Raw genomic sequence first — 18,251 nt, 5'->3', positions numbered from 1 at the left:
TAAATCTGGGGCTCTGTGGCCTCAGTGGACATGGCACTTGGCAGCAGGAGGGCTATTGAGGGCTAGTGGAGCACAGCCCTCAATAGCTCACTTGCCCTGTGACTGCCACCCCACTTGCCCCACTGTTGCTGCAGTGACTGCCACGGTTGTTACTGCTACTACCGCAGTGGTCATGGCAGCTACCCACCCCATGCCCTAGATTGGATCTGGCCCATGAGGTGCAGACCCAGCCCAGGGACCAGGTGAGTTTAACACTCCTCAAATAGTGGGATCTGTATATAGCTTTCTTGCCATCTTGAATCTACAGTACTAGATTGTTAAGACAGATGCACAGAACAGAATGCTTCAGCGTGAGGACTCTGGGATTCCAGAAACTGGGAGCCTGAAAGCCATGGAAGTCACAGCTGTCACCTCCTTTCTCATGGCTAAAGCCAGAGGTTTGAGTGTCCAGGCTCCCTGCTGCAAGATTGGGACCTAGTGTCAGGAAATTCCAGACTGGTTTCCCAGGATCTGTAGCTTTGGTGTTGGTCTGTCTCGTGAGGCTGAGACAGAGCCACTGATAATGGGAGTCCTATGCAGCTGTTCAGTGATGATATTGACACTGAATTACCAAACAACTGGAAGTAAAGCCAATGTTACTGAGCAGAAACAGGGTCTGAGAAGCTTGAAGTTCAAAGAAAACTTTTAAAAAATGGGTTTTGTCTGACTCTGACCCAAACAAATTTTGAAAAATCAAAATTTTCCATGAGCCAGAAACCCTGTTCTTCAGATGCTTCTACCAACAATACATGGGGCAGTTATAGGAAATGCTTAGGTAAGTCTCAAATAAAATAAGAGTAAAACATTTTGGACAGAAGATATATAGTCAATAGCATCTCAAGGGGAATAGTGAAATCCTACTTCTTGCAACATTTAAAATGTAGATGGGGCAAAAATTTAGGAAATATACAATTAATATACAAATATACAATGACAGGCCCTTTGATGGGGATATTAAAAAATGAAAAGGTTGATAACAGGGGTGGGCAAATATTTGGGTCAGAAGGCCACTTCAGGATTTTGGGTGAGCTGTTACGGGCCAGATCAGCCACTCCCCATCCCCTCCCCCACCCTTTGCAACAGCTCACCAAAGCTCCCTAAGTGGCCCTCTGGCCCAAATAATTGTCCACCCTGATCTAAAGGCAGAGAGAACAAAGGTTAGGGGAACCTATTCTTTGTTCCTCTCTTCTGTCAGTGCCCACTCCTACACCCCAAGTGCCCAGCATGTGGCTAGCCTGGTGCCACGCTGTATTCCTTCATGCTACCTTGGGCCTCATGTGGACAGCTGGCATGGCTTCTGCCTAGCCTGACCCTGTGCCGAGGACTCGGGGTGGGGGAGAGGGTGCAGGAGAAGGAGGCTGGGACCTGCGGGTTACCTGGTCAGGCTGCTGACATGCTATGTCCCTCCCTTGTCCCTTCATCCCCCCGCCCCCTGAGTCCCCAGCATGCAGCCGGGCTTGTGCATACTGTTTTCTTGCATGCCACCTTGACCCACAAGTGTGCAGCTCCTGTCTGACCTGGCCATATGCTAGGGACTTGGGATTGGGCAGGAGCTGTGCTGGGGTTGGGCAGGAGCCATGTCAGCCACTCTAGCTGCACCCATGTGTCACTGCCTGAAGTGGCATGTGGGAACACAGTGTGGCACCATGTTAGGGACACCTGTACCTCTACTAGGCACAAGCTGGGCAGGGCATGGATAACCCATGGCTCCTGGCCCTCTTCACCCTGCACCCTCTCCTCTGCCAGCAGGGAGAACCTCACCTGAGCTTTGACTCACTAGTGGCTGGGCTGTCTGGTCTACGAAAGGCCACAGGGTCAGAGTGGTGCACTGACAGTCTCCCCGGGCAGAAACCTGGAGAGGATCTCTGTGCTCCCTTCCTTGGAGAGTACACAGGGGCCTGGGTGGGACAGGGTGGGCTGGCTGGGAGGGCAGTGGCTGCTGCTGTGGCAGTCCGCTGGTAGGGGAAGGGAGGATTGTGAGAGGCATTGAAAGCCAGGGCATCTGCAGCTCAGCTACAGTTCTCCTTCAAAGGAGTAGCTGCAAAAGCCAGATGAAATCATTTGGTGGGTCGCTTTTTGCCCACCCTTAGTTTATACAACACATGAGCTGCCCACACTGTTATGATGAGCTGAACTGGGAAACTGACCTGGATTATACATCTGTTTCCCTGAGACACTTCAGGATGAAGCAAGTGTATAAAATACGTTGGCAGGTATGAGACACTTCAACAGGTAGCATAATCAGTCTAAGATTCTCTGGTATTCATTTTCTGCTGCCAAAACTAATGAATTCACTCATATGAATTAATTGAGGTGGATAATATACATCCAAGTTCAGTAATATTAAACAAATTTAAGGTATAATGAGCAATACTGAATGTTATGCTATTTTCTGATTAACATATGGATCAAATTATTTCATAAGGTCTTTTCCCATGTTCAACTTTTGCCATTTCTTGACTTTTTAAATAGGATGGTATCTGGGTTAATGTTCAATAAAGAGAAATGTTTCCCTTAATAATGGAGTGCCCCACCAACCAACCATGGCAGTGGTTAGCAGAAAAGGGCCCTTGTTTCTTGGAGTGACATATTTTCCCCTTTGGCATAAGAAGTCAAATTTTACTTAGCATGCAGTTAATTACCAGCACTATATTTCTTCAGAAATATTTTTGCCAAGAAATTAATTACATTGGTCATTAATGAAGGCAGTATATCTCTATTGATGTCCTTAGAGAGTTTTCCTTTAAAATGCCAATGAAATGAGCAGAAGTTATCAAAAATATTTTTTCTTGTTTTCTAGTGAAGGGAAAACAAAAACCAACGCTAGTAACTTCTGTGGCATTCTCACTGTAGTATCAGAGTGTAACAAATGGACAGATAATTTTTTTTCTTCATAATCTGAGGTGAGGGCATATTATGATTTCCATTTTATTGGTAGGCCACTGAAACACAGACCATTATTAAGTAGTTCCACTAATTTTGCTTGCCTAATTTGCAACATCTAGGGCCTGGTATTTAGCAACATGTTTATGGTATACATGGTATATTGTTTCCTCAAAGCTGTTCCAAATGGTTTCAGTTAGTGGCGAGCATGCACCTCTTCTGGAGATCTGGCTCTTTGGCTATTCTGAAATGAGCAACTCAGGTTTGACTACATTTGAACATTAATTTAGGTTTAGGCAAAGTGAATTTAATGTGTGATAACTGTTCCAGTATAACATTGTGAGTACAGAAATGTGTAGCCATGTTAGTCTGAAGCCAGGCAGAAGGCAGGAGGTGGTGGCACCTTAGGGACTAACTGTTTCAGAGAATCATGAGCTTGCATAGACAACAACCTACTTCATCAGATGCTATAAATGCCTGTCCATGACTAGATATGAAGAGAGGAGAAACAAGCCGAGAGTGAGTTTTCCTGGGAGTTAGCCACAGGAGGGAAAAGGGGCCAGGGAGGAATATGTATATGGGTGGGTGTGTATGTGCCCAGGTGGGTTGCTGCTTCTTTGCTTTGGTTTCTACAGTCTAGGTGTCATTAAGGGGGCATAGAAAACATAAAATGGAGACTGGATCACCAGTTGTTACTTGTGTGGGATGTGCCATGTTTGTGTTCCTTCTAGAGAGTCAAGACAATTTCATCTGCAGCAAATGTAAGCTGGTGCCTGTGTTGGAGGAAAAGACTGACAGATTGGAGGCACAGATGTCTGCACTGTGAGCTGTCAAGGAAAATGAACATTACTTTGACCAGAGTTTTGAGAGCCTGGCACTAGAGAGGCCAAAGGAGAAAAGAGGGAAAAGAGGAGAAATGGCAGCGTGTGACTACTGGAAGAAGGAGGGCCCCTAGAATTCAAGAGGAACAGATTGAAGTCAGCAACCACTCTGAGGTGGAACAGCTGAGGAAATGGCAGAGGAAATGGCATCAGCAGCCAAGACACAAAGGACTCAGCAGTTCAGAGAGCTGGAAGTGCAGGGCCCCAGGGACTGGGGCTCTATGACTACTTTATCAAAAAGAGAGAAGACAGCGATGGTAGTTTGGTGACTCCCTTCTGTAATGTACAGAAGCACCAATTCATCATTTAGATTTGGAGTCCTGGGAGGTGTGCTTTCTGCCTGGAGCCCATATCCAGGTTGTCATAGACTGCCAGATGTCATCCATTCCTCAGACCAATACCTTTTCCTACTTGCCCAAGTAGGCATCTATAATACTACTGTGAATGCTACTTTTCCCTTTGGATTTTCCAGTGTCAGTCTCTCATAACTCTCTAATCCAAGTAATCTTTATTTTCCTTGATAGCATGCCATCTCCATTTATTCTGCTTATGCTCCCTGGATCACCAAACATACATGCCTATGAACCCACACACACCCAGGTGGTCCAGTGTAAGCAACTGCTTGGGGAATGGACAGAGGGCTACAGGGAGGAGCTGGCTATACCCACTACTTGCTGAACAGAATACTTAGCTGGGGGCAACACTGCAAATAAGGTGCTTCATGAAAAGGGAGGAAATAACTTGCTCCACCTCTAGAGTAGGAAGGGACAGGTGTAAAATTGTGACACAATGACCACACCTGCATGTGCAGCAGACTGTGAAGTTGTTACTGTGCAGTCATTTAGTACTTGTATAAGCAAATACTATATGACTGCGTAGTACCAGGCATTACTGCACAGTACCATTGTTGCACATTTTCTTCCTGATGCTACTGTGCAATAGCAATGAGCCACTGTGCAGTATTGTCACCACCTGGCTAGTGCTCAGCAATGCTACTATGCTGTAGCAATGAGCTACTGCACCATAGCATCTCATGTAGATGTGCCCAATGAGAAGCAATGTGTCTTGTGGTCATGGTGATTCAGTTCTATCATGTATGCAGGTCACAGTCCATTTGTAATAATGAATAGTATCTTCTTTTGTATAGTGGCTTCTCTATATAATTATGTAATTGACTTTAATGATAGTTTTTTAAATCTTATCTATGTTTGAAAATGGACAAATTACTCTTGACAGTATCTTTTGAGATATTTAGTTGAATCATAGAATTGTAAAAAACATATAGCTGGAAGAGACCTCAAGAGGCCATCCAGTCCCATCCCCTGTTCAATGTGTGGTAATACCCGCTATAGATATCCCAGATAAATATTTGTCTCACTTGTATTTGAAAACTTCCAATGACAGAGACTCCACAACCTCTTTAGGTAATCTGTTCTAGCACTTATTCACTTCATAGTTCAAAAGCTCTTGCTAATACCCAACCTAGATCTCCCTTGTTGAAATTTGAGTCCATTACTCAGGGCTTAGGGCTCAGCTGTAGAGCACAGGGGATTCCTATTCAATGAAAAATTCCAGACAAGTCTCTTTAAAACGTGCAGACGAGGGCAGACCTATCAAGAGTGAGTACATATCGTTTTTTAGGTTATGTCAGTATTGACATCATTTTGTGAATCATTAGCTCTCAAATGTTTCATGCTATCATCAAACATAACAGGAATCTATCTATCATACACTTTACCTCCTGGCTTTTTATACTGAGATGGATGGGATTGCGGGTTGTATACAATTTCCAGTTATATCTGTAACCACATACAGGAAAATTGAGAGAGATTTTGGATGGTATCAGTGAGGGTTTCTTGGCCTGGAAAAGATTAAAAAGATATCACTACAAAATATATAACAAACTGGATACTTAGATATTTTAGGGAGACTTGCATTTCAGAATAATCATTTTAACAACTTTTATTACCTAGACAGCAACTGAGTGATACGTAGAATCCTTCAGTAAATGCCACTGTGCACTTGGACAAGCCAAAACATTTCATTAATATGAAAAATATAGAAATAGGAAATGTTCAATACTAACTTGTTAGCTTTAATTGAATTTGCAACAACTTTCTTTAAACTCAATGTGGGGAGTGAAATGAAGGCAAAGGAGCTAGTTGCCATTAAATGCAGTAAACATGAATTCTTACTACTGCCCTAGAAGGCTGTTACAGGGTTAGACGTAATGAAATCACCCAAAACTGCAGCTGTCAATAGACCAATGTATTATTCTGGTGCTTTGCAGAGAATCTTGCAGTCGTGGAAAGACTGGGGGAGGCATTTAGCTTAAGCAAAAGGTTAACTGTGTCATGAAGGAAGTTTTGCTTGGAGAAACTTTATTAACAACTTTCAAACCTTTATTAATGTCAAACTTGATCTACTGTAAGAGCTTCTTGTTAAGTGGTAATGATCTGATTAAACCTTGAAGCTTTCCCATTTATGATATAAATGCCATTAGCTGCCTGAAATTCCATAGATTTACAGTAAGAGTTACAAAAGAAATGTTCTTAATGTGTTGAAACTGTCTTCAAGAAGACTTAGCATACTATAGGCCAGTGAGAACAAAAAGCAGTTAAGAAGGCCCGGTTCCACAAAGGCATTTAGGTGCGGTGATCTTCAATGTTCTACAGCTAACTTTTATGTGCCTGGCTCAGGAGTAGAAGTAATTATGAGTTAGGCCCTGTGTTCCCTGTATAAATGGAGGCAGTTGGGCATCTAGGAATGGAATTCTTGGTGAGTACAGGTACATCTAAGGCTGTCATTAGGGAAAAAACAGTAGAGGGGTGCCTCTGCCTCTCTTCTGGACTTATTTGTCAGAATGAGGTTGATCGCTACAACCCAAAATTACTTCCTGGACTTAGATGCCCTAGTCTTTCTTATGTGTATAGATAACTGACTCTTTTTTTTCTTTTAAAATAATTTGGTATTGCATCCAAAGATCCTTTCATGCAAAATGTTTAAGCAAAAATTAAGCTTAATTTTCAGCATGTTAATGTTTCCATTATCCTGAATGGGACTGATCATGTGCTAGCATTAAATACATGCTTAAATCAAGTGTTGCATTAAGGCCCAGATCCACAAATATTCATCTGGGTCTGAGTCTGTCCATAATTTTGGGTAAGTCTACCTTACTCGAGGTACATTCAAATTATCTCACAGGCAATATTACAGGCGATGCCATAATCTATTTTCAATTAGAGTATGCATTTTCATACTACGAGTTTGAATGCCCATGTTGGTATTGAGCACTTTTGTGGGTCTATATGGGGACATAAAGTTTAAATATTGAAAATGTTTGGAGAATAAAAATTCTGAAAAAATTCAGTTAGGGGATGATTAAACTTTTTTTGGTTGACCTATTTTGCAGTGTAGCCCTATGAAGTCACAGCTGCTGAAGGGATTGTGGAAATTGCTAAAACGTGGTCATGTCTGCATGTGCCTTCTGCTAGCTGCAGAGAGACAGAGGAAAACTTCTTTAGCCCAGGAAGGTGGTGTCACTCTACTGGTGAAAAGTAGCAGTCTGCCATTTGTCATGCAGGATCAACATCTTTTTTTGGGGAAAGGAGAAAGCTCTTCCTCAGGACACCCCAAGAAGCAGCCTTATTCAGCCTTCCTGTCCTGAGAGTACTCTGAGGCCAACCCTGGCATAGCTTAATAAGGGGACAAGTCTCTGTCTCTGAGACCCTGACTCTTCTGAGCCCCTGGCTTCCCCAGTGATCTGTAGGACCCCCACTTCAGAGAGCTCCTTTTTGGTGAGCTTGCAGGATGGTAGGAGTATGTCATCTTCTTTTAAAGAGGAGGGTTATTAGAAGCTGATGTTCCCAAATAGCACAACAGACTTTGCTCCTAAACAGTCTTTGCCACGCCATTCCAGTTTCCTATGCCCTCACTCAGACTCATCTGTCACCCCTGGGACTATTCCTTTTCTCCATGTCTTCCATGGGACCTTCTCTCCCTTCTGCTCTCTGAGCCTCACTCTTTCTCCTCAGGCCCAGCCAGCCACACTTCCAACAAAACTGTTACAAAACTCTAGTATTAACTTCAGGACACCACTTATCCAATACAATGAAACAAAGTGATAGAGAGCCAAACAGGAAGCAGTCTCCAGGCCTCCCTGGGGTGTAAAGGGCATATAAGTGTCTTACTTATGAAACTATGTACAAGAATTATTTACAGCAAAGTCTGAGTACTCCCCGACAAAGTCTGAGTACCCCCTGGCAAAGTTCCCAACAAATACTGCAGGCTAGAACTCAGCTAACTTGGCCTGTTTTGTCATAGCCTTATAGAGCTGCTGTTGGATGGCATTTTTCGCCACCTGCACCAGAAAACTATGTATTGTAGAGCAAGCCTTGTTTTCATTTGTAAACAATCATGTGGACCATGAATCATGTAATTCATTGCTTCCAAAATCATAAAGCTGGTCTGAGTCCAGGTGAAATAGGAAGTCCAAAGCTGTACAGGGAATAGACTCCTAACAGTCTAATTCCCAATCATTTGCTCTGACCATTGTGGCTAGGGACATACATTACACAGAAACCACTTTAAGTGGTCAGAAACTGGTTTAACCCTGTAACAGAACAGACATTCAGGGCACATAAACCAGTCTGAAAATGGCTGAAACCAGTCTGAGATAAACCTGGTTGAATGTAGTATCAGACTTAACTGATTTGGGTCAAACCAGTTTATGCAATGTCTGTTTCAGACTCCTTCCTGGTTTAAGTTAAACTGGAGTCCCCCAGCATCCTGGCACGTTCTCTGGGCTGGGCTCTGGCTCCAGTCCAGCAAGGCTGGCCCCACCTGTCTCCTTCCCACCCAGAGCACTATCACTGCTCTGGCTGACTGTAGGACTGCAGTGACTGCCAGGCTTCTCCCTCCCCTCTGGCTGCTCAAGCAGGGATCCCCCCTCCTGCCCCTCACTCACAGCAGGGACCTGGCATCTAGCCATACCCCCCATGCTAGCTACTGCTCAGAGATGTCTGTGTGGGTCTCCAGTTTCACTGGAATAAAGGCAGACAGCTAGCAGCTTACAAATTCAAATGCACCCTGCAGATAAGAAGAGCTTGAAACTAATGTGAGAGATGTTTTCTTTTGTAGGGCTCGATGGACTGATAAATTTTGTTCTGACAAGCAACCTGCTAGATGTAATTTGTCAGTCTTCAAGAGGGGAAAGAGAAAGGTGTTAGAAATGACTTGGTTGGCAGACAGTCCAAAGAAGCAGGGAGATGGAGATTGAAAAGCTCCGTATCAACAGATGCAGGGTCTGACAACACTCCCACCCCTTGAGCAGTCCGCAGGGAAAAGCCTGGGACTGCAGACAGAGTAGGGGCTACACGCCTCCCTAATCAGAGCATCCTTCTGGGGCCTGGCAATGCCCCGCATCAGCTCAGTACTATAGAAGGGAAGGGAGGGCTGCTCTAGCACCCCTGGCTTCTAACCTGAGCCACTACAGGCATGTGCTAGGATTTCTGGAATGAAAAGGGAATGTCTATCCCTCTCCAAATTGGTTCAAGCTTTGCAGAATAAACTAACCTGTGAAGATTGAATAAATTCAGGCTCAGGCTTTTTGAATGTCTGTCTCTAGCTTATCAGACCCTTTTTTTAAAGTTAGCAGTTTTGATTAAAATCAAAATTTTTGAGCCATCTACTGTTCTATTTTGCTGATACATTAACATGTTTTCTAGAATTGGCAAGCATGGGAATGTAATGCTAGTGTTTTAAATCATATTCCTCTGACTTTTAGTGTTGGTTTAATCAGAAACACAAGGTTTTACTGTTTTATATAGAAGTATTAAGCAGTGCAGTTCTTCTGACCATCAAAGTTTACTGCTAAATGCTTTAGTTTTCTTTTGGAAACAGACCACTAGGATGAACTGGATTAACTTATGGCAATATATGTCTGACTGGTTCCCTGGATAAGGTTTGTGAATAGCTTAAATGAATGTGACTGATTTTTGGAAAAAAACCAGTGGAAACTAATATGGTACTTTGATTAGTAGGATTTTGTTTCCCTGCAACTAACTAAAATATGTTAGAATAAAAACCAAAATGAATAATAAAAAAAATAGCTTGGGCCAAAGGCGACTTGATGGAAGCAGAGGAGAAATGTCTTTTAATCATCTATACAGTTACTTGTTCTTACCATTTTATTCAGTCAGGGTAATTAGATAGCACTATTTTCTTTTCCATTTTTAGGACAGTGCATTAAAAACCACTACTTTTCTCCTAGTACCTCATTTATGGCTGAGAAAAAGGAGTCAGGTTTTACTGACCTTTCTTTACAAGCAAAACATGGAGACTGTTTTCTGTTGTAACAATTGCATCAGTTCTGAAGAGAAGACTCAATAAGGTTTATAACAGTTTCATGTATCTTTAATTTTATCCTTTATTGGAAAGGAAAAAGCTTCAGTTCAACATTGTATATTAAGGAGAATTTTTCACTATTATACATGACTGAACATATGAGAGAGAAGCTTTTAAGATTTTACTTGGAGCATAATATTATGTATTTTCCCTTTGTTCTTTCTTTTTAAAGAGGCATTCATGGATAATGCTTCTAATCAACCAGATGCACAGACATGTTCCTATCCACCTGCTTCTTTCATCTTTTAGTAATTTGCTTTTTATAGCTTTGTATGGGTGATTGTGGAATCCATATACATGTAAGTTTAAGTGAGCTCTTATGTAATACATGGTGGTATGTTAGCATTTACGTACTGCTTTTCATTCAGTTACCAAGTGCAATTATATATGTTACCTATTCAGAAAAGTTTAAATGCAGGAAAACAGGGCACTCAACAATACTGACAATATTAAAATGATATTTGATTTAGATTTAGAATAACCTTGATAAGCACTGCTCTGTAATTGACAATACCCACTACAAAATGCAGTGTGAGGAACTTTTCATCCCTTTTTAACACATGAATAAATATCCACCACTAATATGAGGATAATGAAATAAAGGATAATGAAATAAATCAAATCCCTGAGACCTGAACTCATTATATCTTCAAAAAACCCTCATGGAAACGTGAGTTATGTAGACTGCCTGGGAGATTAATAAAACCAGGATTTGTTAGACCAAAATTGGGTGACAGGCATGATTTCTGAAATGAAGGATCCACGTAATGCTTTCACAGCAATGCCTTTCTTTCTCTAGCAAGGAAACAATTCAACAGCCACAAGCAAATGGTGATTATAAATGGATTCATGTCAGAATTGCTTTTGAGTGGAGTCCTATAGAGATCTGTCCTGGGCTTGGCAACATGTTTATTATGATTTGGATGCTGGAATAAAGAACAAATTTGCAGATAACCTAAAGCTGGGAAGGGCTGAAAATCCTTTGGAAGACAAGTGCAATTCAGAAGGATCTTGATAGTTTGGAGGGCTGGGCAAGAGCTAACTGATGAAAAGCAGTGTTGACAGATGCAAGGTGCTATGTCTTGGGAAGAATAATCAAAAGCACAAATACAAGATGGGTGCTACCTGGCTGCACAGAAGAGGATCTAGGTATCTTGGGGATCATAGCCTCCATATGAGCCGGGAAATGTGACACAGTCTCACAAAAAATAAATGTAGTTCTGGGCTGCTTCAATAGGAATAAGATGCAGGAAGTGATAGCACTTTTTTACTTGACACTGGTTAAGCCTCATCCAGCATATTGTGTGCAGTTTTGAGTCCCACATTTTATAAAGGACATGGAGAAGATAGAGAGGGTTCAGAGGCTGACAACAAAAATGATAGAGGGCTTGAAAGACAACCCTTATGAGAAAAGGTTGAAAGATATAGGTGTGTTCAGCTTGAAGAAAAGGTAAGAGGGGACGTGATAGCAGTCTTCAAATGTCTGAAGGGCTGCCATAAGGCAGAGGGAGAATAGCCTTTCTCTGTTATTGCAGAGAGCAGCACATGGATAAATGGCTTGCAACTGCAACAAAGAAAGTTTAGAATGGATATCAGCCCCCCCTCCGCCCCACAAACGTCTTCACTGTTAGAACAGGGAAGCAGCAAAACAGACTGTAGAGTAGAAGTTGTGGAATCTCCTTCCTCTGGTTTTCAAGAAGAGATTGGATAAGCATAGACAGGGATGATCTAGGGATTCCTATGCCTAGAAATATTTTGGAAGAGTGACAGTTAAAAGCCAAGGAGCACCCCTGTGTTCCACCACAGGGATTGCTGGGATAAAATGAGAAGAGCTCTGTAGCCTAAAGGAAGTGGATATTGGAGATGGCAATATTCATCAGCAGGAAAATGAAGCAGAACTCCAGAAGTAGTTTAGTTATAAAAGAAGTTTTAAGGAGCTGGGATAAGATTACAGAGAGGATACATGAAAGGGAATTCTGACTGTTTGGTAAGAAGGTATGATGTGTGAAATTATGCCTGTTGGCCCTAAATTGCAGAGCAGAATGAGGGTTTTAGTACTTCCCATTCTTCTCAGCCTTGCAGGTTGCCACATGAGCTCAGGAAGGACCTCACCCCACATACTTCTCATTATAGGTGCCAGGGTCTTTCGGGTTTTATTTCTGTCTTCCTCAGAAGCAGTGGATGTTGGCTGCAGCTGTAGCTGGAGAATTTTGACTGGCGTTTGCTAGTGCTCCTGCTGGGACTAAAACCCAGAGGCTCCTAACTATAGGGTTTTACCACTTGGCATGGGATCTGACCAATCAGCATGTTTGGGATCAGGAAGGAATTTTACTCCATGGTGGGCGTGTCCATATAAAAATGCGTTACTTGAGATTAGAGCTAATTACTGAGCAGTAAGCATCACAGTCTACACATGTAGACACTTACTGCACAGTAAGTTGCTCTAAACCTGAGTAAATTTGCTACCTGTAAATATAAGTAGCAGATTTACTCAGGAGTAATTACTGTACAGTATGGCATGTGTAGATGGCTGACTGGGAGCAAATGTGCTCCTGGTCATCCAGGCAGCAGGGGGCAGGAGATTGCTTCCTGGCCCTGGGAGCTGCCTGCTTCCTGGCCCTGGGAGCTGCCTGCTTCCTGGCCCTGGGAGCTGCCTGCTTCCTGGGTGGGCTCCACCATGACTGGAGCCTGGGAGGGGACAATGTACCCTGGCCCCCTCCAACACCCTATCCATGACCTTGGGGCCAGGGTTGGGAGATTCTTATCTACCAGTCTCAGCAACTTGGTTGCTGGGAGCAGCCTGCTGCTGGGGAAGGGAGTCACTGTCCCCACTGAAGCTCTGGTGTTGAAGCCTTCCCCAACAGCAGGCAGCTCCCAGGGAATGTCCTAGCCCCCTCCAGGAGACAGCTTTCTCTTGGCCCCTTGACCCTTCACCTGGCTGCTGCAGGGGGGCAATGCAGGACTGGCAGTGGCAGAAGCAGAATGCTGTAATGAGCAGTAACTCTGCTCTTGCTTCCCCACCTTTGTAGACACCTGCCTGGGTGCATTTACTCTAGAGTAAACATTTCCTGGAGCACGTGCATGTATAGACACACCTGGTCAGATTAGTATGGGCTGTCAGGGTTTCTGCCTTCTCTGCAGTGTGGAGCATGGTCCTTTCCCTTGGATCTCTTGAGCACATTTTAACAACTCTTGCAGCAGCAGGACACTGATCACTGCTGTCCCTGTGCTTTACCTGTGGCAGGTTAGGGTGCTACATTTTCTGTTGTGTGATAGGATTGATTGTGTAGTTTTAGTAATAGGTCAAACACAGATTTGTATGGGATTGTTTAGATAGGAATGATCTTGTCTCAGTGACATAGATGGCCATCAGAGATCCCTTCTAACCTTACTTTTCTATGATACCCAATCAAAAGCACATGTACCAATATTAGGGTTGCAACTTCTGTCATTGGTGCTCTAAGTTCCACTCCAACCATTTATCATAAGCCTCTACATTGCCCCCACATGCATTGTCATGCGTGCATCTATTAAACTATTAAACGTGTGTGTCTATTAACCTCCAGGCTGACTTGGATAAGCTTAATAAGTGGGTGGATACAAACCTGATGATGTTCAATACTGATAAATGCAAGGTACTCCACCTTGGGGAAAACCCCCCCACTGTGTACCAATACGCTTGGCAGTGCTATGCTTGCTAGCACCACTGCTGAAAGAGACTTGGGGGTCATGATGACTAATGCAATGTCACAGCTGCTAAAGCAAACAAAACCCTGGCTTGCATCTATAGATGCATCTCAAGTAAATCTCAGGATGTCATCCTCCCACTGTACTCGGCCTTGGTGAGGCTGCACCTGGAGTACTGCATCCAATTCTGGGCTCCACAATTCAAGAAGGATGTTGAGAAGCTTGAGAGAGTCCAGAAAAGAGCCACACACATAATCAGAGGGCAAGAGAATAGGCCTTAAGAAGAGAGGCTGAGAGCCATGGGACTCTTCAGTCTGGAAAAGTGCAGGCTCAGGGGGGACCTGGTTGCTGCCTATAAGTACACAAGGGGTGTTCATCAGGATCTGGGAGAACATTTGTTCACCAGAGCACCCCAAGGAAAAACAAGGACCAACGGTCATAAACTCCAAAAGACCATTTTAGGCTGGACATAAGAAAAAAATTCTTTACTGTCTGAGCCCCCAAGACCTGGATTAGACTCCCTCCAGAGGTGATGCAGGCATCTACTCTGGACTTATTCAAGAAATGCTTGGATGCTTATCTTGCTGGGGTCCTTTGACCTTAGCTTACTTCCTGCCCCTGGGGCAGGGGGCTGGACTTGATGATCTTCGAGGTCCCTTCCAGCCCTAACATCTATGAAATCTACATGTGTTGCACTTCACAATGAACCCACCACAAACCTTCTACTTACAAATAAATTAGAAGGCTGTAAATTTAATAACGCTGTTTTGTCCATTAGGCTTCATACAGGTGACTGACTGAAAGGTAGTAGGTGTCAAAGAAAAATCTTTGGTTTCAGAAGCAGATGGCAAAAAGGTCAAAGGCTAACATAACATATTTCGTCATTATAGTTCCGTATCCAATCCCCCCCAGCTTAAATGTAAAACACATGCATAGTCAATCTCGCATGAAACCTAAGAACACACAGAGTCTGTTCACAGTCATGATGGGCAGTCCTGTAATTATTCATGCCTGGCGTGTTGTAATAGGCCACCCTGTAAACTATAACTTTGGAAAGATTTCTGCCTTCGATGGAGACCTCCACGCACGCCCAGGAGACATAGTCAGCGATGATAAAAGTTTTCAAGTGTATCCGTTTTTGCCGGCTCGTCCATTCTTGACAAGAGCTCATGAAAGTCTTTAGACTGAAGTTACCTGTATGCTTTGCTTAAAATCTGCACCACGCAGTTTGTAATCTGTGCAACAAAAATATCTGTATGCTGAGCTGAATAAATCAACTTCTCTTTCTACACCGCGCGACCACAATTTCCTTCCTACACTGCAATCTCCTGTGGTGTAAGTAAAATAAACTTTTTGTATAACCAATACGTTTTAAAATCTCCTGACTCCAACCCGCCACTAGTACCCACCTGTCCGACTACCTACCCCACCCGCGTCCAGCCGGTCATGCCGACCCAGGCTTGCAGGTCAAGGGTACACCGGTCATCGGACGCAACAGTAGGAAATTATTTATAAAAATGGTCTTATTCTTAAGAAACTAAAACAGTTCTCTGCAAAAGATAGGAGCCATTGTTTAAACAGGAGAGCTGTGCATTAGTGAGTAATGAAAGCCAATTATTATATAGTTAATATATAGAAATTATAGTTGCATATTATGACAGGATATATAAAATTGTTACACTTCAAATGCAAGAAAAATAGAGAGGATTTAATTACATCACTGGCATTACTTTATTCTGTGTATGCAAAACACTGATTAAATATACTATCCATAAGATGCAAGAATGATAGGGAATTTTTGCAAATAAATCAGAGAGATGGCAAATAGAAGAATCATGTCATGATCTGTGGAAATACATCTCTGTCCCTCTCTCTTTCTAACTGGAAACTACATCTACCTACCATATTTCATAATTGGAGAAATTAAATATTTCTATTTCTATTTCTGCAGACATAAGTCAATCTTTAAAACCTTTCCTATCAAGTGAAATGAGCAGATTATTTCACTAGAAGCTGTGGAAGAAACATGTACTTAATATACTAAAATATCTCAGAATTATTGCCTAATACTTTGATAGGAAGTATGCACACTGAGGGGCAAGGTGTCAGTGTTCCAAGAAGAGACCTTTATTTATATACAAAGCAACACTTTTTAGTATACTCTATTCTGTAAAAGTATATTTACTTAAATTTATTGCATAAAGACATTTCCACAATCACACAAGTGACTGTATTTTATTTGAAATATTGCTTGAAACTGGAGCTTAGAGTCATAGAGACATAGGAAAGTAGGGTTGGAAGGGACTTCCAGAGGTCATCTAGCCCAACAGCTCAAGAGATCTCAGGTAGAGGGCCACACCCCCCACTAAAGAGGAAGGCAAAAACCCTCATGGTCTGTACCAATCTGACCATGGGAAACAATTCCTTCCTAATCCCAAATATGTTGATTGGTCTGACCCTGCATGCATGGGCAAGACCCTCTAGATTAGTAGCTCTCCAACCTCTTCTTGGACACTTCCAGTGATAGAGATTCCCTCCCCTAGGCAATCTATTTCACTGCCTCGCTTTTCTAACAGTGAATAAGTTTTTTCTGGATATCCAATCTAAACTTACTTTGCTGCAACTTCCAACCATTGGTCTGCATCCTCTCTGCAACTAGAGAACAGGTGCTTTACCTCTTTCTGGTAGCCCTTCAAGTATTTGAAGACTACTATCAATGTCCCCTCTTAAGCACCTTTTCTGAAAGATGAACATACTTAGCTCCTTTAACCTCTCCTTGTATAGTTTGCTTTCTAAGTCCTTCATCATCTTTCTTGCCTGCCTTTACATCCTCTCCAACTTCTCCATGTCCTTTTTAAAATGTACTGAACTGACACAGTACTTTACATGAAGTTTATCCTGTGCCGAGTAGAGGGACACTATTACCTTCTGTGTCTTGCATGACCGAATGCTTCTGCTGATGCATCCCAAAACCACATTCACCTTCTGAGTGGTGGCATCATATTGCAGACTCATCTTGAGTTTTGTGGTCTACCAAGACTCCCAAAACCTTTTCCAGATGCTACCTTCAGCCAGTTTCATATTTTCATAGTTGGTAGGGTTGGAAGGGACCTGAGAAGATCATCAAGTCTGACCCCCTGCCATGGCAGGAAAGAGTACTGGGGTGAAATGACCCCGGCAATGTGTTCATCCATCCTCCTTTTAAAGACCCCCAGGGTAGGAGCAAGCACCACTTCACTCCGAGCTAGCCTGTCACACTACACACAGAGCTTGCCTGTGCCGTTTGTGGCATATGTGCCACAGATTGGACACTCCTGGTCTATAGTAATTTATATAAACTGATGATATATTAACAAGGGAAGTCCTGACCATGTTGAAGTCAGCACAAAATTTTCCATTGACTTCCATGGAGACAAAACTTTATTTAATTTGTTGCAACATACTTGTATAATCTTGGAATCTTGATGTTAGTTACTGCAAGCTGGTAAAACAACTTAGTCAATATCCTCTACTGTCCTTTCTCCTCCATATTTCCTCACCAAAAAGCGCCTACACAAATCTCTAAATTCACAAAACCCAACTGAACTATGGTTTGCTAATCTCATGCAGTTTTGGGAACAATTTTGTATAAGTAAGTATAATTTAATAAGAAGATTAGAGAGGTAACAAAAACTGTGTCCAGCTTAATCTTTTCTAGCAGAGATTCAAATGTGTGGGTTCAGAAACTTCCTTGTTCCAGGCATCCCCTTGTTCACAGATCAGCTGATTTAAGTCTATTTTCTTGGCCACCTGCATAAGCCTGTGTGGTTCGTAACTCCTCATTTGTCAGGGATGATGCTGTGTATTTGAACACTGTCATAGATTCATCGATGGTAGGGTTGGAAGGGACCTCAACAGATTTCATAGATTTCATAGACATTAGGGCTGGAAGGGACCTTGGAAGATCATCGAGTCCAGCCCCCCACCTGAAGGGCAGGAAGTCAGCTGGGGTCATAGGATCCCAGCAAGATAAGCATCCAATGTTTTCTTGAAGGTATTCAATGTAGGTGCTTGAACCACCTCCAATGGCAGGCTATTCCAGACCTTGAGGGCTTGGACAGTAAATAAGTTCTTCTTTATGTCCAGCCTGAAATGGTCTTGCAGCAGTTTATAACCATTTGACCTCATCATCCCTTGGGGCACTCTGGTGAACAAACGTTCCCACAGATACTGGTGGTCACCCCTGATAAACTTATAGGTGGCCATCAGATCACCCCAAGCCTGGGCTTTTCCAGGCTAAAGAGCCCCATAGCTGTCAGCCTGTCGTCGTAAGGTTTGTTTTCCTGACCTCTGATCATGCACATGGCTCTTCTCTGG

At 42.8% G+C, this 18,251-nt stretch overlaps 1 long non-coding RNA gene across 1 annotated transcript in view; it reads left to right on the top strand.

Moving 5' to 3' along the window:
* Positions 1–5,335: 5,335 nt before the first annotated feature.
* The window catches only part of LOC109315688, a 69,039-nt gene continuing 56,123 nt past the window's right edge, over positions 5,336–18,251 (top strand). The window contains exon 1 of the long non-coding RNA XR_002102585.1: positions 5,336–5,422. This is a non-coding gene — a long non-coding RNA (uncharacterized LOC109315688). The remainder of the gene's footprint in view (positions 5,423–18,251) is intronic.

Source organism: Crocodylus porosus, unplaced genomic scaffold (assembly GCF_001723895.1).
Source record: "Crocodylus porosus isolate Cpor-Errol unplaced genomic scaffold, CroPor_comp1, whole genome shotgun sequence".
Taxonomy (NCBI): domain Eukaryota; kingdom Metazoa; phylum Chordata; order Crocodylia; family Crocodylidae; genus Crocodylus; species Crocodylus porosus.
This window is presented reverse-complemented; position numbering and strand designations above follow the sequence as displayed.